General features: G+C 45.6%; 1 protein-coding gene across 3 annotated transcripts in view; it reads left to right on the top strand.

Annotated features, from left to right (window-relative positions):
- The window catches only part of Tbc1d1 (TBC1 domain family member 1), a 180,018-nt gene that overhangs the window by 42,675 nt on the left and 116,628 nt on the right, over nt 1-20,715 (top strand). The window lies entirely within an intron of this gene.

Below are 20,715 nucleotides of genomic sequence, written 5' to 3'. Positions count from 1 at the left end.
GTCAATTTGGCCAGATTCCGAATCACCTAAGAGGGATGCTGGGTTTGTCTGGGATGCCATTTCCAGGGAGGTCTAAGTGAGGAGGATTGTGTGTGCCCGTGCTGTTGTCTTCCTCCTCTCGCATGAAGACTCAAGCTGATTGTGTAGTCACTTAACGGCCTGTCCTGTGTTGGCAGAATGCAAAAGCTGCCGAGTCTGTAGACTACTTCTGCCCACACTAGGACATGTGGCAGACCTGCTCTTTCCTTTCTCAGACAAGGAAGAAGGTGACCGTGTGTGTGTCACATGTTACTATGTAGTGTTCTACCCTTCGGGATCACCAAGGTAGTAAATGATGATTACAGCCTCTAAGGGTGACTAAATCTCCTGGAGACGAGACTGCACGGCAAGGCGAGGCACCTGAGATTCCATCAGTTCTTTAGTCTCTAGTCTCTAATTTACGTCCACTCACACTGTTTTCTCATAAAAATTTAGAACAGGTTATTTAATGGCTTTCCTTTTACGTCATTATTGCCCTTTGAAAGTTGATTCTTACGTTTGATTGACTTATCATGGCAACTTACAGCAGGCCCCTCCCCCTCCTCCTTTCTTCCATTGTCGATGGTTAATTGTGTAACAGATGGTGGCTTTTCATGATGCCCTGTTGATGGCATATTTATTTTTAAATGCCGGATGAAATGATCACTAGTCCCTTGTGGGAACCTTGCTTGGAAATAGAAGTTCATCACAGTTGTGTTTTGTTTTACATGTTATATTTGCTGACCTCTGCTCTGAGCAGTAGAAACACAGATGGGCAGAGTGGTTGGATTGTGGCCAGCTTTAATGTCTCCTTTTCCCATCATATCTATGGTGACTAAATTGATGTTTGCATGCTGAACAGTGGTAGTGTCAGAGTTTTTAAATTTGAAGTTGTGTGGAGAGAAAAGAATGCTTTGGCAACACATTCATCTAGACAGCCCGTTCTCTAAACAGGCTGCTTTCACCCCAGACTGACAGATACTGTAGCTTGACAGAAACTTTGATAACCTTTGGTTGTGGATGGCTTTTTGTACCTTTCCTTCTAGGTTCAAGATTCTGAACTCTTCTCCAGCCAAATGGGGCTCTATTTCCCTGAATTCCAAGCTGTTTGCTTTCTGAAACTTCTTTTGTGGAAGTCAATTATAAATTAGAAAGTGCTGTTGAGCTGCTCTTTATCCCTTAGCTGTTCTGCATTTCACTGATGGGTTTGGAACATTCTGCATGTCTGCTGCATGGATGTTTGTTGAAATAAGAGCGGCGGGGCTGCGTTCCCAGCACCCCGGCCGCCTGCCTGGCTAGCTTATGCCCGAAATAACAACACACAAACTGTATTCATTTAAACACTGCTTGGCCCATTTCTATCTAGTCTCTTCTAGGCTAACTCTCGCACCTGGACTAGCCCATTTCTAATCATCTGTTAGCACCGGTCTTACCGGGAAGATTCTAGCCTACGTCCATCCTGGGTCGGAGCTTCATCACGTGCATCTTCCCGGGAGCGGGGAGCATGGTATCTCTCTGAGGCGTCTGCTCCTGAGAGGAGAGCTGTCAAGTCTGAGCTCACTTCCTCTTCCTCCCAGCATTCTGTTCTGTTTACTCCACCTACCTATGTTCTAACCAATAAAATGGGCCAAGGCAGTTCCTTTATTAGCCAATGACCTTCCTCCATCAGATGTTGCTTCTGTTGTATGGGTGTGGGAAAGGGGCTTGCCCAAATCTCATAGAGAAAGTGATGCCAGTGAAATGCCCGGGCAGGTCTGTCTGACCTCAGGTCTGGGCTCCTTGCAAGAGCTCTCAGATCATGTGCTAAGTGTGTCCCAAAGAGAGCTATCCTCTAGCTGGGCAGTGGAGGCTCACACATTTAATCCCAGCACTTGAGAGGCTGAGGCAGGCAGATCTATGAGTTTGAGGCCAGCCTGATCTACAGAGAGAGTTTTAGGACAGCCAGGGCTGCACAGAGAAACCCTGTCTCAAAAACAAAAAAAGAAAGAAAGAAAGAAAGAAAGAAAGAGAAAGGGATAGAGAGTATGTAAGTATCTTGGTTCTCAGATCATGTGCTAAGTGTGTAAGTTTGTTCTGACAACAGTAGGTTGTGCTGTCATTGATATTTTGTTTAAATACAATTGGCCATATAATATAAGTTGCTCCATTATCCTGCCGCTTTCCCGTGCTTGTTCAGTCCTTTCAAAATGAGGCCCACAGTTTTTAAGAACATGATTTACTCCGGTAGACAAAACAGGAGACAGGAAATAGCAAAGGAGAAAGGGGAAAAGGCCAGGGCCGGGTCAGGCTCTTCCCACGTCTTCTGTTCTCAGCTCATCATGAGAGAAATGAAAGTTTTAAGGAGGTCCTAGAAGCTGGGAGACAGAAATAAGGTTATATTGAGCATCAGCTAGAATTCCTGGGACAGAGAATAAAAAGAGATGTAGCAGCTAGTAATACTTCTAGTTAACATCAATTATTAAAATGACTGCTTGGTCAAATAATATTTATAATTTTCTTTTGCTTCTCTTGCTATCATTTAAAGCACTTCATGTCCATGCCTTCGAATCTGTGCTTTAATGGGGACCCAAGTGGTGTCTGGTATCAATCCGGATCACCCAGGAGGCTCGTGGGGATTCTGTATAGTTGCTGAGTTCCAAGACGTAGTGGATTTTCTAAATTACAAGCCAGTTAGCATCATGTGTTTATGAGTTTGCTGATACTAGTGAAAGTGGGTGATGGTTATGGCTCTGAATGTGCTATTTCACAAGAAGCCAAGTAGATGTAGCTAAAGGCAAAACCGGTTACGTGTTCTAGATTTCTTCTCAATGAAAGGATGCTGAGAGATGATGAGCAAGTCTCATGGTTAGGCACCTCTGGTGGTGCAGGGAGATTTTGTCACTCTCTCCCCCCTGAAGACAAATCATAAAATGTCTGTGAACTCCCATATCACTTTTGTTCCCACTGTACTGCAAGCCCACGAGGGCAGGGACAGTATTCGTTTTGTCACCATGAGGTCTAAGTGTTCACCTTTATCCTGGAGTGGATTCTAGGGTGGAATCTTCTATACAAGTAACCTTTGCCTTGGGTCAGCTGGTCAAAGGTGAGTGTCCAATAGGTGTGGGCATCTTCTCTCACCCATCCATGGTGCCCTTTTCCAGGTGAACTGGATTTCTTCTACAAATGAAGACATCATAGCGAATAAATGCTAGGGCCCCTCCTCTGGAAGATTCTTATCTCTGAACTTGGGCCAAGTACCATAGGCATAACTCATGACAAGACGGGAAGTCTTTCTGGAATAAGATGCCCTGGTCCTAACCTACCTTTTCCCATTTAATAGCTATGCAATATTGAACAGACTGCCTAACTGCTTATATCCGGTGTCTTAAAGCTACTGTTAGATGCTTAAATATGTTTAAATGTTTGCATTTTTAGTGCTTAAATGTATAGTGTCTGGTACCTAGTAAATGCATACATGTTATCTGTTAGAGGAGAAACTCGGTCAGTATTTTTGGATAAACAGATTAATCAACTCTTCAGCTTTCAGCTCTCCCACCTATTAATAAAGAGTTCTAGTTATCTGATAGCTCCCCAGTTCTAGTAGCCTTTATTGTTGGGTTGTGATGAGATTAGCAATTATGATAGTCTTTGGTTTCAGACTATCTGTTTTCTCAGGATTATTATGAGGATACTAATAATTGGACCAAAAAAGGGAATGTTTCGGAAATGACTAAAGTTCACAGATAGGTGTATCTTGTGGTCAGCACAGTGTTATAGTTTAGGCCTCTCTCATGACAGTCTCTAATCATAACCATTTAACTTTTTTTTTTTTGACACTGGACACTAACTCTTCCAATACCTTTCTGTATAAGAAAATCTAAGTCCTGAGACATGAAACCATGGAGCAGAGGCAAGCCAGGTCCAGTGCTGAGAATCAGTCTGCTGAAAATCTGCAAATCTGTTAGATGACCCTGACGTTTAAAGTGATTCTCTTAACAGAATTATTACTGAAAAATAATATCAAAGGACAATTGATGAATAATCAATAGCCAAGCATGGTGATGTGTTTTTACTAGGCAAAAATAGATTAAAATTAGAAACCTACCTATTAGCTCTGCCAAACCTCAGAGCTGGATAATACCAGGATTCGTGAAGTTAAGCTGCAACATGAACACCCTTTGCTCAGTGATGTGGATTGTTTGTGTCCCTGTCCCAATTCATGTTGAAGCCATAACCTTCAGTGAGTTTGTATCAGGAACTTTGAAAGGTAACTGGGACATGAAAATGGGGCCTTCTTGAGACTCATGTCCTTACGGGAACAATCACATGAGAACTTTCTTCCACTCTCTCCCCTCTACCACAGAGTGCAAGGGTACAGGAAGGCCACTGTGCTAGCCAGGCTGATGTGTGACGTCCTTCTGTATGCTGCAAATATGTGTTGCTTTTATTGGCTGATTAATAAACCTGCTTTGGCCTACGGCAGGACAGAATATAGCTAGGTGGGAAAGCCAAACTGAATACAGGGAGAAAGAAAACGGATTCAAGAGAGACGCCAGGAGCCACTGGGGGGAAGCAGGATGTGAGGTCACAAGCCACAAGCCTCGTGGTAAAATATAGAATGATAGAAATGGGTTAATTTAAGTTTTAAATGCTACCTAACAATAAGCCTGAGCTAATAGTCTGAACAGTTTGTAATTAGTATTAAGACTCAGAGTGGTGATTCAGGAACTGGCGGGCAGGAGGGAAACTTCCATTTACACCAGGCCATAGTGCTCAGTAGACATCGGGTGTGTTGGCGCCTTGTCATTAGAACTCTCAACCTTTAGAACCATGAGCGATGTTTGTTGTTGAAGCCACCTGTTGTGTTATGAGCGGCAGGGCTGCGTCCCTGGCACGCGGCCGCCCGCATGGCTAGCTTTACCCGAAATAATTATACAGAAACTGTATTCTTTTAAACACTGCCTGACCCATTAGTTTCAGTTTCTTATTGGCTAGCTCTTACCTATTGATCTAACCCATTTCTATTAATCTGTGTAGCCCACGAGCTGGCTTACCAGGAAAGATCTTAACCTGCGTCTGTTTGGAGTGGGAGAACCATGGCGACTCCCTGACTCAGCTTCTTTCTCCCAGCATTCCGTTCTGTTTACTCCGCCTACCTAAGGGCTGGCCTATCAAATGGGTCTAGGCAGTTTCTTTATTAATAAGAAATCACTCCCACATCAGCCACCCAGGCTATGGTTCTAGGAATAACAATCTTAACTATGACACTCAGCAATGGGACAAGTGAGTAAGAAGATGGCTGCAAGGTTGTTGTTACAGAAAATAAAGAAACAAAGTAGGCATGGGGAGATTCTAAGTTCCATTTCAAAAATGAATAGATAATTAAACTATGTAATAGTCATGTACTTGAACACAGTCCAGCAGTTATAACACAATGTCGACTATAAACAGTTTCTAAAGGACACACACACAGTAATACTATGTAGGGGAAAATGTACAAGCAAAAGATACTATTTTGTATTATCGTGGATTGGTGTCTGTGGGGTTAATATCTAAAAATAGGAAGAAAGAGATGATCCACTCAGTGCACAGTGGTGTTGATTTTAGAGTAAGAAGAAAAACCAAGCGTAGCATGGGGTCTGGAGGAATGGCTCACTGGGTAAAGCATGCCACATAAGCTTGAGGAACAGAGTCTGCGCAGAACCCAAGTGAAAAGCCAGTTGGGCATGGCAGCCTTCCTGTAATGCTAGCTCTTGAGAAGTAAAGGCAGGGACTGACGCCCTGTGGCAAGCAGGCTTGCTAGCCTAGCTGAATCACTGAGCTTCGGGTTCAGTAGAGACCCTGCCATGGGAAATGAAGTGGAGAGCAGCTGGAGAAGACGCCTGGCCTCTCCATGCATCCATATGCATCCACACATGTGTAGACATGCACACACGTGTACCATACACACCACACACAAATGCATATGCAAAAATATATATGCACAAAACATTAAAAGACTATTGTGACTGGGTAAAAGCTACATGGGTGTCATAGTCCACTTCCTTTTGCTATAACAGAATACCTGTGGCTGGCTAATTCCTAAAGAACAAAAACTTATTTAGAACATGTCTAGACGTTAGGGAGCCCAAGGTGAGCCAGTTATTTCTGGTGAGACCCTGGTGTGTTCAATTCCTGATGGAGAAGCAAGGGACACACATACGGAAGAGAGGAAATGGAGCCAGACCCCACTTGTGAGAACTACCCCATGCCTGCCAGAAGGCCATTAATCAGTCCATGCCTCAGAGTGTTGTCCCCATGACCCAGATGCCTCCCATTGCACCTCCCAACACTGAGGCAATGGCAAGTGAATTTCAGTGTGAGTCTTGGAGGGGACAAGCCATATTTGAACCATAAGAATGCCTATCTGTCGTAGGCTATTTAGTTGGAAGGGGAATACATTATGAATTAAACTGTAGGAAACAGGAATATTATGATAAAAATCCAGGGGCTGGAGAGATGGCTCAGTGGTTAAGAGCACTTGTTGCTCCTCCAGAGGTCTGGGGTTTGGTTCTCAATAACTACATGGTGGCTCACCACGTCCCAGGGGATCCAATACACTCTTTTAGTTCTGTGGGGACCAGGCATAACATGGAGCACATTTATGCAGGCATATATTCATAAAATAATAAATCTTAAAAAATGTAAAATCCTGACAGTGCCTAATTCTAATTTTTAACAGATTAGGGGTAGTTTCTTTCCTCTTATTTATAGGGAGATCATTTCTATTAACATTTGGGTGCCTGATGAAGACTCTAGGCTGCTTATGTGGCCTGCTGTTGGGCGAGGAACCCTTCTCCCCCTCCCTGTGCTGATCACCCAGAGTTGCTGTTTCCTGTTTACCTGCAGTGTCGGCTTGCTAGATTGTACCATGCTCTTCAAGGGCAGGTAATGCCCTTGCACCCCAGGGACTGATTGTGGTAATGAGCCATAGACATTTAGTAGATGACTGAGTTGAAGTCTATCCCTTGGTGGGTGAGTTCATTGCTGTGTGCACACTGGGCTGGGTCGTGTATGTGAAATTACCCCTGGATAAGCCAGACTGCATAGATAAAGCAGCATTGTCGACCCAGACGGGCTAGGGATCCCTTTCTTGGCAGCTTGCTGTGCTTTTCCTGACTCACAGCTGAAGGTGATGAGCAGTAGGGTGATGTGTTCCACAGGAAGTGATTCTAACTCTTGTCCCGAAGCCACTGATGCTTCAGTTAAGGAATCAAGTTCCCGTTAGGCTTTGGCAGGGGCCAGACCACATGCAATTGAACTTCCTGGGCACTGGGAGGTCAGTGTCCTCCAGCTGCACCCAGGCCAGCTTTTTGCATAAGTATCACTCCTGCCTTCCCCACAGCTAGCAGCCTAGCCTAGGCTTTGTCCTGGATGCAGGTTTGTCTGGCCTGTAGCTGCCAGCATAGCTTCAGTTCATCGTCATAGCTTCAGTTCGTCGTCATAGCTTCAGTGTGGCAGGCTTTTGTTTTTTCTTAGCCCCTGATTTGGCTATCCACTGACATAGCTGGGCCTGCTGCCTCAGACCCAAAGAAACTTCCTTTTCCATTGCCTTCCTTTTTCCTTTCTTTCCTCCCTTCCTCCCTTCCATTCATTCCAACCTGCTGCGATTTCTAGGCCCTACCCATCTAGTTTAGCTGGCTAGCATCAACCCAATGCCTCAAGCCCCATTAACAGGCAGATTCCTCCTCTGGCCAAGCCTGCTTTAGCTAGAAGCTTCCAGAGCTTGGTGGCAGTCTGGAGAGCCCCTCTTGGCCAACCAAAACCTGAAATTTTAGTGCACAAATCCTCTTGTTCATCGATTTGAAAATCAGCTTGGAGGACTTCTGAGAGGTGGCATATATTGGTGGCACTGTCCCAGGCCAGGCGTCTCTCTTAACTTTGCAAATTCCAGTTCCTCATGTGCAAAACAGAGTAAATGACACTGGGCAGCAGGTTTCTGATAATTAGGGACAGAAAGCTAAAGCAAAGAGGGGCCTTGGCTTACTTAGGGTTTCTACTACTGTGATGAAACACCACGACCAAAACAAACTCGGCAGGAAAGGGTTTATTTGGCTTTCACTTCCACATCACCGTTCATCATTGGAGGAAGTCAGGGCAGGAACTCGTGAGGGCAGGGACATGGAGGCAGGAACTGTGCCAAGGAGGGGTGAGGTGCTGCTTACTGGCTTACTGATGATGGCTCAGCCTGATTTCTTGTAGAATCCAGGACCACCAGTCCAGGGATGGCCCCACTCAAATGGGCTGAGCCCTCCCATATCAATCACTAACTAAGAGAATGTCCTACAGGCTTGCCTACGTCTAATTTTATGTAGGCTTTTTCTTAATGGAGGGCCCCTCCTCGGATGACTCTAGCTTGTGTCAAGTTGATGTAAAACTAGCTAGTACAGGCCCGAATTCTGGCTATGTCCTGTCCCACCTGGTGCTCACTTTCCCGATCCAGGAGGTCACAAGGCTCCCTGCTTCATGAACTATGGAGATTTTTAACTGTGCTTGGGGAATTCATGGTCTCTAGCCAAGGCTCACTGGTTTCCCCAGGGTCTGGCATTTCTCTCTATTACCACTATCATTTCTCTTACCTCCAAGGGTTGCAATGACCAATGGGATGATGGCAAACATCCCCCAGACAGTAAATGCTGGAGATATTGCTTTCTTCCCCCCATCCTTGATCTTTGAGAAGGCCGCCTCAGAGAGGGGGCAGCCATCCTTTCTTGATCTCTTCTCTGAAAGAAGGAACTGAGCCTGGGTTCTGGAAAGTTCTAGGAGCTTTGGTGACCAGCTAACTGTGACTCTGAGTTTAGCAAGCAAGGATAGCTATGAGCTAGGGTCACGAAGCCATAACTCATCGTGTATGTTTGTTTCAGATAGGGTCTCAAAGCTGAGTCTGGTCTGTAACCCCGTATGCAACTCTGGCTGGCCTGGAACCCCTCATCCCCATGCCTTGGGCTTGGGATCACCTCAAAACAATGTTACCGTGTTCCTGAAGGAAGCTTGGAAGGAATATTAGGGATCTTAAGTCCATAATATCTTTCACAGTAACCTACAGGGGAAACAGATCCAGATGTGACCGGCCTGTGGAATGCGCAGGTAGAAAGAAGCTAGCAGTGCACATGACCCGCCTGGCCCCACGTCATTCCTATTCTGCCTCCCAGAGAGCAGGATTCAAACGTTCACATGAAGATTAATCCAATCACAGCAGAAGCTGCCCGACCCTCATCTGAACGCAGAATTTATCTTCATGTTGCCCATACTTTTATCATTGTTACATTTTCGGAATTCCAGGTAAGAAGAGCTATGCCTCAGACCTCCCGCACAAAAGCTCTTGAGAAACTGGATGAGGTTCTAACACAAGTGGGAAAGAGAAGCCATTCTCTCTCTAGGCCTCTTAGCCCTGACATCTGCCAGTGCCAGTTTAACCGTTTTTTGGCTCAGTGCCTTCTCCAGCTGTGCTTGGAGGCCAGGGTGCACGGATGGGTTTTTATGCACCCAGGCAGGTGTTCTCTGCTCAGCACTAAATCCCCAGAGACTTTACTGGGCATTATTTCCTCCCTTTCGCACTCCTTCCTCTCTCCCTCCCTACCTCCCTCTCTCTTCCTCTTCCTCTTTCTCCTCCTCCTCCTCCCTCTCCTCCTCCTTCTCCTCCCCCCTCTCAGAGGCCAGTTATCGAGAAACTGACATTTGGGTCATCAGTGCGCCTGAAAGTCACACCTGAAAAAAAGCATGCATCGACACTCGGTGAGATACAGGAGTTTGTGGCAGCTCAGTTGGTTTTTACCTTGAAATCTCAAATCTCAGGTTAGTGCAAGAAAGCAAAAGTATACTTTAGGACTGACAAACTGGCTTAGTAGGTAAAGGCACCCCACCAAGCCTGAGAACCCCAGTTCAACCCCTCAGAGGCATATGGTAGAAAGACCCAACTCCATCAAGTTGGCCTCTGCCTTCACATACACACACATACACACACACACACACACACAGCCTCCCCTTATCATGCTCATATACATAATAATAAGGTTAATTTTTTTTAAAGAATCATGCTTTTGTGTATCTGTGCAGAGGATTGTAGCTCTGTCTCAGGCCCAAGTGACAATCCTGGCGAAGCCACCATCCTTTGTAAGGTGTTCACTGTGTATTCTGACCTAACATGAGGAAGCATATTCATTTCAGACTTGAGAAGAGTGGGACTGACAGAAAAGGCTAAGCTGTGTAAAAAACCTGGGCATTTAAAGGAATCCAGTTTAGTTAGAAAGTTCTACACACACACACACACACACACACACACCCCTAAGACAGGAAACTGTGACCTACTGTGGAGGCAGGGAAAGAGTCTGAAGCAGATTCCTATTTACTAACAATTAGACAGGACATAGGATTTTATACTTTTCCATCTTTAAATTGTCTACATGTGTGTGGTGTATATGTTCATGTGTGTGTGTGTAAGTACATGTGTATGCACGTACGTATGGAAGCCAGGGGTCAGCCTTGGTTGGCATTCCTGAGTTGGCGTTCTTCTGGAACTCACCGACTAGGCTATGCTGCCTGGCTATTGACAGAGCCCCAGGGATCCACCCATCTCCCCCCTTCCCCAGCACTCAGGTTATGAACCACTACATGCCTGGGCTGTTTTTTTGCTGTCGTATTTTTACATGGGTTCTGGGGATTGAACTCAGGCCCTGATGCTCGCAAGGGAGGAAGCACCTTCCCTACCTACTGGGCCATTTCTCCAACCCACTTCTCAGTTTTATTTTTAAATGAGGAACATATGTTTTTTCCATTTAGAAGTCATTATTTTTGTGAAATTAGTGCACCCAGAAATTCTGTGAAACACAGATGGATCTCTTGAATGTTTCCATTATAGATTTTACAAGAGTCTGAGACGAAAGCTGAGCTCCTGTTTTGTTATAACACAAGGTGTAGATGTCAAAATCTTTTGACTGTACCTTTTTACCATTTCCCTTTATGAGCTCATTACGGCTGGATTTTCCCATGAATCTGAAACATGTACAGTGCCGTGGAAAGAGGATTATTTGCTTTAACTTTATAGACTGAGCTAAAAACAGATGAGGGCTGTTTCTATTTTTGGAATGCTATACAAGCTAAAAGGTGAACCTGACCATGTCCATAGGAAGTACAGCATGGGAAGAAAACAGATACTTACATAGCAAAATGTGATCGGAAAGCTGGTTTAGAAATGGCACTGAGTTTTGATAAGTTGACTCTTTTATATTATAGCTGAAGAGATAAATTTGTTTCACAGGCAAATGTCAGTTTTCCTGAGGCTTGTGGGCTCACAGAACAGAAGCACTCCAGAGATGGGGTGAACTTTATTCTTGAAGAACCTCCTGGAAGTCCAGGTTCGGTTGCTCCCGTCGCTCCACAGAGTCTTAGCCTTTCCAGGTAGGGTGCAGTGAACTTACAGCCTATCTCCAAATAAGTGTTCGCTGGATTCCCCTTCCCTTAACCTTTGGGCTCTTCTGTCACCACCTTATTGAGCACTGTAAGCTTGGAAGCTGCCTCAGTTTTGCCACCAGGAGGCCTTTATTCTGACTTTCAAGTGACTTCAAATGTGAGTGTGAGTGTGTCCTGGAAAAGTCAAGGATATGGATGGGGGGTAGAGGTTTGCGACAGGGGAAGGCTTGTTTCCCTATAAGCAGATATGATACAAAGCCTTGAGAGGAATTTCCAAACCCCTAAAAGTGAGGAGGAGCCAGGGCAGGAGAGTGACTACTTTTCCAGAGCCCTGGGTTCAATTCCTAGCCACCCACATGGCAGCTTATGACCATCTGTAACTCCAGTTCCAGGGGATCCAGTGTCTTCTTATGACATGCATGGGCACTGCATGCATGTGATGCATAGATGTACATGCAGGCCAAAGACCCATATGCATAAATAAAGCAAGAGGGGCTTATAATATATGTGAACATTGAGGCTGCCCAGCAGAATGACCAGAATTTACCACAGAATTTTGGAATATGCATTCCTTGGTTTCTAGAGTTAAAAAAAAAATGGAGCACAGTTGATGGAGGAAGGTCATTGGTTAAAAAAATAAAGAAACTGCTTGGCTGGCCCTCATAGGTTAGAACACAGGTGGGTGGAGAAAACAGAACAGAATGCTGGGAGGAAGAGGAAGTGAGCTCAGACTCAACAGCTCTCCTCTCGGGAGCAGACGCCTCAGAGAGACGCCATGCCCTGCTCCCGGGCAGACACACGCGATGAAGCTCCGACCCAGGATGGACGTAGGCTAGAATCTTCCTGGTAAGACTGGTGCTCACAGATTATTAGAGATGGGTTGATCGGGATATCAGAATTAGCCAGTAAGGGCTAGAGCTAAAGGGCCAAGCAGTGTTTAAATGAATACAATTTGTGTGTTGTTATTTCAAGGCATAAGCTAGCCAGGCAACCGGGGTGCTGGGGATGCAGCCCCGCCGCCCCTACTACTACACACAGTCTTGATGGTAGACATAGCAACTCATAAGAAAAGGAGACAGAAACATGGAGAGACACCTTGGAGGCCTACTCTTCCTGCAGTTGGTTTTGCTGTTTGTTCTGTTATATTTGCCTATGTTTGTAACTTGCATCAGAACTCGGGGCCTTTGGATCATTTTATTTTATTTTTTATTTAACATTGACCATATTTGGAGCTGGAGTGATGGTTTGGTGGTTAAGAGTGTTTGCTGTGCAAACACGAGACTGGAGTTCAGATTCCAGCACTCACATAAAATCTGGGTGTGTCCTGTGTACACCTATTAGCCCTGCATTGAAGGGGTCAAAGATGGGAAGGTAGCTGGGGCTTGCTGGGTGCAAGCCTAGCCAGAAAACTCAAGCTCGCTGAGAGATTCTATCGGAAATGATTGAGGTGCAGAGGGATAGAGGAGGGTACCCCATATCTTTCTCTGATTCTATGGGTACACACAGATGCACACATAAGTGCACATACAGACACCCCTATGACTCTCAGCTTAATCCCAGCAATTCATGCTGCTGTTGCCACCACCACCACAGCGAGCATGTGTTGAACGTCACCATAGGTCAGAATTCTCGCTCAGTGCTTTTATCCCCAAAGCCACCCATTAAGTTCAGGCTCCAGATAAAGGCTGGAGGAATTAACTCACTAAGTTTGGTTGTTCAGCCATCACTGTATAAAGAGAGTTTGGGACTGAGACATGATTCACATAGTATAAAATTTTGCTCCACAAATTTGTGCAACCATTCTTGCTAACTCCAAAACACGTTTATTAATGTAGAGAATCTCTCCATCTTCTCCCTGCTCTACCCCTACCCTGGTGTTGCTTGATAAGACTTTTCCTGGGGAGACATAAAATATACATCTACTCACTCCAGATAGGAAACCCTGCCAACCAAAGTCTAGATACCACTGAAGTCCAGTTTGGTGAACCGATGATTTTTATTGGGGTCACTTACTGGTGAATATAGATGAGGGGTTACTTACAGTAGCAGAAATGACTCAAAGACAGATGCATCATCAAAACCTACCTTAGCCTGGATAACAGATCACAAAGCTGGAAACCTGGAGCTCACTGCACAGCCAGCGTGCAGCTTGACAGCTGGGAAAGTGTCCTTTCCAGGTGACTCAGTTGGTCTAAGCCTCTTTCAGGCAGCTTGGCTGGCCTCTGCTTGGTCCAGACAGCAGGTCTGGTCTCAAAATCTTCTTTGTGGCTTGCCTTGTCTGAGGGTCACACTCAACAATCTTTATAGTTTACTCTTGGGAGAGAGGTGCCTAGTGAATCTTGTCAGTTTCAGGGACTTCCTTGATGTGGGATTTCCCTCTGTATACTGTGATTACTGCTAATGAATAAAGAACTGCTTTGAGCCTATAGCAGAGCAGGGCGGGGTGGAGCAGAGCTAGGTGGGGAGAACTGGACTGAATGCTGAAAGAAAGAAGGGCGGGTCAGAAAGAAGTCATGAAGCCAGCCACCAGAGACAGACGCTGGGAACTTTACCCAGTAAGCCATAGCCATGTGGCAATACACAGATTAATGGAGTGGGTAAAATTACTATGTCAGAGTTAGCCAATAAGAAGCTAGAGCTGAGCCGGGTGGTGGCTGCGCACGCCTTTAATCCCAGCACTGGGGAGGCAGAGGCAGGCGGATCTCTATTAGTTCGAGGCCAGCCTGGTCTACAAGAGCTAGTTCCGGGACAGGCTCCAAAGCTACAGAGAAACCTTGTCTTGAAAAAAAAAAAAAGAAGAAGCTAGAGCTGATGGGCCAAGCAGTGATTTAATCAATACAGTTTCTGTGTGATTATTTCAGGGCTAAGTGGCCAGGAACTAACTAGCGGCCTCGCTCCTGCACTTCCTGAAGCTGTTTTGAATTGCCTACCTTCTGGTTTAAGGAGCGTCCCTATAGGATGGAATGTTTTAATCTGGGAGGAAACTGTTAGAGACCTGGTCACCACTGATCTACACTCCTGTTCTCGACATTTCATGTAAATGCAACCACACATTATGTAGTCTCTTGTAACTGCTTAATATCAGTATTGCCTAAGCCCACCCGTGCTGTGAATGCATCTCGTTTAGAGTCACGTGCGGCCATTAAGTTGATGATACTATTTTTAACTGTTGTTGACAGTGCTCCAGTAAGTGGCATTCATGATTCATGGACAGGCTTTTGCATGAGCATCTGGTTTCCATTTATACGCAGGCATTTTCAGTCTTGGGTTTTGTCTTAATCGGTGTTCTATTGGCATGAAGAGAACCACAATGATACCAACTCTAATAACGAAAAACATTTAACTGGGGCTCGCTTACAGTTTCAGAGATTTAGGTCTTTATAATACATGGCAGCATGCAGGCAGACCTGTTACTGGAGAAGTAGCTGAGAGTTCTATATCCAGATCCTCAGGCAGAAAGGAGAGAATGAGACACTTGACCTGGCTCCAGCTTTTGAACTCTCAAAGCCTACCCCTAATGACAAACTTCTTCCAACAACGCCTCCTAATCCTTCTCAAGCAGTGAAATTCCTTGATGACTAAGCGTTCAAATATATGAGTCTATGGAGGCTGTTCTTATTCAAACTACAGTGGTGTTTCTGGACTTGATAGTGTTCTTAAATCTTTCTTTTTTAAAAATTTGTTTTAAAGATATATTTTTCACCTATGTTCCTGCTTGTCTGTGTGCACGCCACATGTGGTGCGGGTGTTTGAGGGTCCAGAGGAGGGCATCAGATCCCCTGAACTTGAGTTACATGCAGTTGTAAGCCACTCTCTGTGGATACTGGGAACAAAATCCAGGCCTCTGGAAGAGCAGTCAGTGCTCTTCACCGCAGAGCCATCATTCCAGTCCCATATAATTCTCTAGAAATAAACTTTCATGACTAGAAGGGAAAAACTCAAGCTGCCATTTTACTAAATCAATCTCTCACCTCCCCTTGCCTCCCCATCCCTCCTTTGTCCCCTCCCTCTCTCCTGCTGTCCCCCTCCTCTCCTCCTCCCTCTCCCCTCTGTACTCCCGCCCTGTACTTCACACACACACACACACACACACACACACACACACACACACACACCATCTTTCACCCCACGTAAGCTTGTTTTGGGTTCGTCTCCTCCAAGCCTGTCCTGTCTGGTCCAGGAAAGTCTACTCCTTCACTCCCATTCTCACCTTCTGTACGAGGCCTAGCCTGACATCTTTCAGCACAGAAGGCCATTCTGTCTTTGCAGCCTGTAGTTATTTTTCCTCTTGTGAAAATGCCTGGAAGCTTTGCCATTTTCTTGGCATTTTTGCCCTCTTGTCCTGGCTTGCACTTCCTGCCTTTTATGCCCCTTGAGGGCAGGATTGAGGTTTGACTCACTGTCCCTATTTCCTGCAATGATTCCCTTGCCTTTCACTATAGGTACTTATAAATATTCATATTTGTGAACAGAATAAATCCTGGGCTAGACGCCAAGTGGTTCTGACTCACTTGAAACTCCACAGAATCTTCTTGTACAATTAGTGTTACAATGGCCCTATTTTTAACCAGGTCTTGTGGTGAGGAAGGAGCTGGTGGGTGAGGTCATGCTTTTTTATGCTCTCTATTCTCCCTGGCTTCCTCCTCCTCTGGGTTGAGGCCTGCAGCCTGTCTGCCATAGTTCCCTGAATACACAAAACATTTCCAGTCCTTGTTTCTTCATCTCTTGAATTAACAAATGGGGCTACATGCAGCTAAAATGTGTCACAGTAAAGCAATGATGCATTTAGCAAGCAGGGAGCCTACAGAATGGGAGAGAAGTTGTAGGCAGACGTTTCTGTCCCACCCAGGTCTCAAATAAACACACTGAGGCTTATGTTAATTTTAAGTGCTCTGCCAATAGCTCAGGCTTATTACTAGCTAACTCTTACATATAAATTAACTCATATTTCTTATCTATGCTTTGCCACATGGCTCATGCTTATTATCATGTTCATTTTCTGTACATCCTGCTTCCTCTCTGTCTGACGACTCCTCTGACTCTGCCCTTCTTCCTCCCAACATTCTTCTAGTCTGGTCCGCCTGCCTAGTCTTACTCTGTTGAGCTATGGGCCAGTCAGCTTCTTTAGTAACTCAGTCACAGTGACAAATCTTCACAGTGTACAAAGGGATTATTCCACAGCAAGAAAGCATTGCCATTTATAGAGTCCAGGCAGGGGGATGACAGGGAGAGCTTGTAAAGAACCACACAAACCAGACAGCAAGGGTAGAACTTGGAGAAATGCTGAGCAGGAATGTTTAGGCTTGTCTGTGGGGTATTGGTAGGCTTAGTAGGTACCCTTCTCCCATTCTGCAGTCTGCCTCCTTTTGATGTTTCAGGAAGACTGATGAAGCTGTCCTTCTGTGCATCCTTTGGAAGTCCCATAGAAAGGCAGCCGTCCTGGGTTTTCTGGAGGGACACTGTTGGCTAGAGCCATTTGATAAGCCTGCTGCTCACCACACAACTCTCCTGGGTCAGATACTTTTCTTCTTTGGTGTGACAGAACACCTGACCAAAGCAACTTAAGAAGGAAGGAAGGGAGGAAGGAAAGAAGAAGAGATAGGAAGGAAGGAAAGAAGGAATGAGGGAAGAAGGAAGAAAGGAAGGAAGGAAGGAAGGAAGGAAGAAGGAACCTTTATTCCTGCCAGATGGGAAAAGGCTGGCCCCGGAAGTGTGGGGCAGCAGGTCACATTGCAGGTACAATCAGGAAGCAGAGGTAAAGGCTGGTGCTTAGCCGACTTCCTCTAGTTTATTCGGTGTGAAACTCCAGTTCATGGGATGGTGCAAACCTACGATTAAGTCGGGTCCTCCCAGCTCAGTTAACCTAATGAAGAAACTTCCTCACAGACATGCCCAAGGGTTGGTCCCTTAGGTGACTCTAGCTCTTATCAAGCTGATGATTACCGACCCACTCCCTCCCCCGCTTATAGAACTGTGCAAGTGGCTCTCAATCTTGGCAGATTACATACTAGAATATGCATTTGATGCATCTCATAAATTGTATCTGAGCCTTAAGTAAACCCAGAAGTCAACATCAATAATAATCCCTCTTCTCCAGCCAGATTCCGTTGCCTGGCAACCAGTTCTGATGTTAGGACACACATTCTCCATGATGAATTTTCCATTCGTTTATTCATTCCTTGTTCTTCCACTTTTTCCTCGCCTTGCACGTTTGTATAACTTGCCTTCCCTCTGAGGTTTTTGAGAATTTGATCTTGATCTCAAAGCAAATTATCTGTTGTCAGCCCCCCATCCCTCCCATGACAGCTAGGGCTAGGGACCACCAGCCTCCTTGAGCAGTGAGTTCCAGTTGCACTCAGATTGCTTGGGAGCTGTTATGCATAACTGCTTCCTGAGATGCATGCAGACTTCCACAAGGGTGCGGAACACATTCTCCTCCAGGAGACATTTTTTTCTGGGAGGAAGAGACTTTTTTCAGGTGGGAGGAAAGGGGGTATTTTAAGGAAAATTGTATTTGAGTGTAGGGTCGGCTGGATTTTGGTAGAGTATGTGATGTCGGTACTTTACTTTTAGTGAAATTCCAGACTGTAACAGAGAATTTCTTTGTGCATGTGGTTGGTAAGTTGCATGCTGCCAGTAAACTTGAAAAAAAAATGAGGGCTTTTCATGTGTATTTCTCAAAATACTTGGTGTTAATGTTCTGTGAGTCCCTATCAAATGCACTCGGTGGAATAAGCCCCGCTTTCCCATGAAAGAAGTGTTCTGTCCATTCCTGGCTCAGGCCAAGAGACCTGGCTCAGAGCGAGGCCTCTGAGAGTCTCCTGTGAGTACCTTGGAGTAGATGAACTTACGGCAAGTTCAGACTAGAATGTGCCTGAGGCTGTACCCTCAGTGCACCTAGGCAAGACGGAGGACTGAGTCCAGCTGGAAACCCTGAAGCCTTCGTGTCTGTTACTTGGCTTGTCTGTATACTTTCTACTTGTAACCCTTACAAGTCAGCATTTGATCATATTTTACTTTCCCCCTCCCATTTTTTGCAAGAAATGCTAGGGTTTTATTTTAATTACAGAGCTCTTGCTATATTGCCTAGGCTAGCCTCAAACTCAGGGTCCACCAGCTTCAGCCTTCCAGGTAGCTGGGAATACAGGCATGTGCCACCACACCTGGTTTAATATTTAACTCCTTATTCTCTGTAAACTCTCTTTAGTAGACTTATCTTCCATGCCAGAAAACACCGTTCTAGTTTCTTTAGACAATTCTAGGGTCTCCTCTCCCCTTCTCCAGAGTGGTTTCAGGATGCTGGGAATTTCTGGAGTGCTCAGTCCAGGGGCTCTTGTGATGGAGTCTAAGGACATCTGTCATTGTCCAGCCTTTCTGCTCTGGTCCTTGTTTACCACTCACTCACTTTGAAGCTCTCCAGTACATTCTCCCCCCACCCCTCCCCCCAGTAGCTTCCACTATCCCAAAATCATTTGGGCACTATTTTCTCAAGGATCCCTTGGTCCATAATTCATTGACAATATATCTGAAAACCCAGTGATAATGAATCTCAGCTATCAATGTGTAAACCAGTCACGGGATGTGTCTAAGAGAAAACAAGCCGTCTGCTCCTTCTGCCCTCATACCACAGACTTCTGTGACCTCAAGGTGTGGGGGTTTGTTCCACCAGCAGACAAGCAGTTGGTCCTACCGCAGCGGACATCAGCTGGGTGTTCTCTAATGGAGTTCGGTTCTGAGGCTGTGTACCTGGGCGATAATGTCATAGATCAGATTAGGACCTCAGTCCTTAAGATACTCCACCTCCAATCAGATACCAGCTTGCAACCCTGCGTTGCTTATCTGTGAGGCTTTGTTTCAGAGACAGACAAGGTTTTGTTTTTCCTGAACTTCTGACCCACCTTCTATAAACTAAGGTTCCCACACCTGCCTTCTCAGGTTCAGTTAATCTGATGCAACTCAGGGATACACCAGGCTCTTAAAGGACACTCTGTAGCAGTGGGCATCCATCCTCCTAATGCTGTGCCCCTTTAATACAGTTCCTCATGTTATGGTGACCCCCAACCATCAAGTTATTTTGTTGCTGCTTTATAACTGTAATTTTGCTACTGTTATGAATCACAGTGGGAATACCTAAATTACAGGATATGTGATAGTGGGTTGAGAAGCACTGCCCTATAGGCTACAGATAAAATACCAGAGAGAATTCTGGGGGAGATGTGTTGAAGCCCCTCACCTTCTCTAGGCATCCCATGCTCCAGGAACCTCCATATGTTGACCCATCCAAAAGTTATGCCCTATCCTTTGGGTTTTTAGAGATCCCTCTTTTCGTGGTCACGATTACTAACAGAGTGGCTGGGGAAACCCAACAGACAAGGTTTGTCTGTGTCGCCATTCTTCATGGCCTCTGCACAGCGTTCCTTCCTGCAGAGATGGGACAGGCCCCATCTGGCATGAGGGAGGCTTTTTTTGTTTGTTTTAGCCCGCTATTGGACAAGAACAGACAGGTCAGAGCTCTTTAAGGCCAGATCCGAGAAAGAGTGTGAGGGAAGACTGAGAATTTCTGTGAGCTGCCTCAGAGAAGAGAAACTCATTTTCATGGCTGCCCTCCGGAAAGGGCTCATAAGCCGGTAACTGTGAACAAAGGCCAGAACGTCATATCATAATGAAAGTCCTGAGAGAACGGCCGAGTGTCTGCATTCCCAGTGGATTGACAGTCCACGCTGAGCTTGCTGATCCATGGACCACAGCGCGAGGAGGGAGGTCACACACAGAGAAGGGCTCCCGCTTTCATAAAACTCTTAGCTTTCTTCTTCCTCTCTGCTCCAGAATGTTCTCTAATGACAAGAGGAAGATTCGGCTAAAAGGCTGCAGAGCCCCTCCCTTCCCTGCCTCTTGGTAATCTTCAGGGAACTGATTAGTGAATGAAGGCACCTGCCCCTCCATCACCAAAGCTGCTTACAAGGTGCTTTTGAATGACCTTTTGCTTACCCCTTTATGGTTTATCTCCTGTGTGTACTTCACCAGGAATGGGAAAAAGAACACAGCCCTCTGCAGTTAGTTTTCATGCCCTTGGGCAATCTTCCCAAACTGAACCTTCTTCTTTCCTTGCATTATAAAAACACAGCTGGGAGGTGGTGGTGCACACCTTTAATCTTAGCACTTGGGAGGCAGAGGCAGGCGGATCTCTGTGAGTTCGAGGCCAGCCTGGTCTACAGAGTGAGTTCCAGGATAGCCATGACTGTTACACGCAGAGGAATTAAAAAAGAAAAG

This window comes from Microtus oregoni, unplaced genomic scaffold (genome assembly GCF_018167655.1).
Source record: "Microtus oregoni isolate MIOR12 unplaced genomic scaffold, Mior012 000021F_ref0000039, whole genome shotgun sequence".
Taxonomy (NCBI): Eukaryota; Metazoa; Chordata; class Mammalia; order Rodentia; family Cricetidae; genus Microtus; species Microtus oregoni.
The sequence above is the reverse complement of the archived record's forward strand: the minus strand, read 5'-3'. Positions and strand labels throughout refer to the sequence as shown.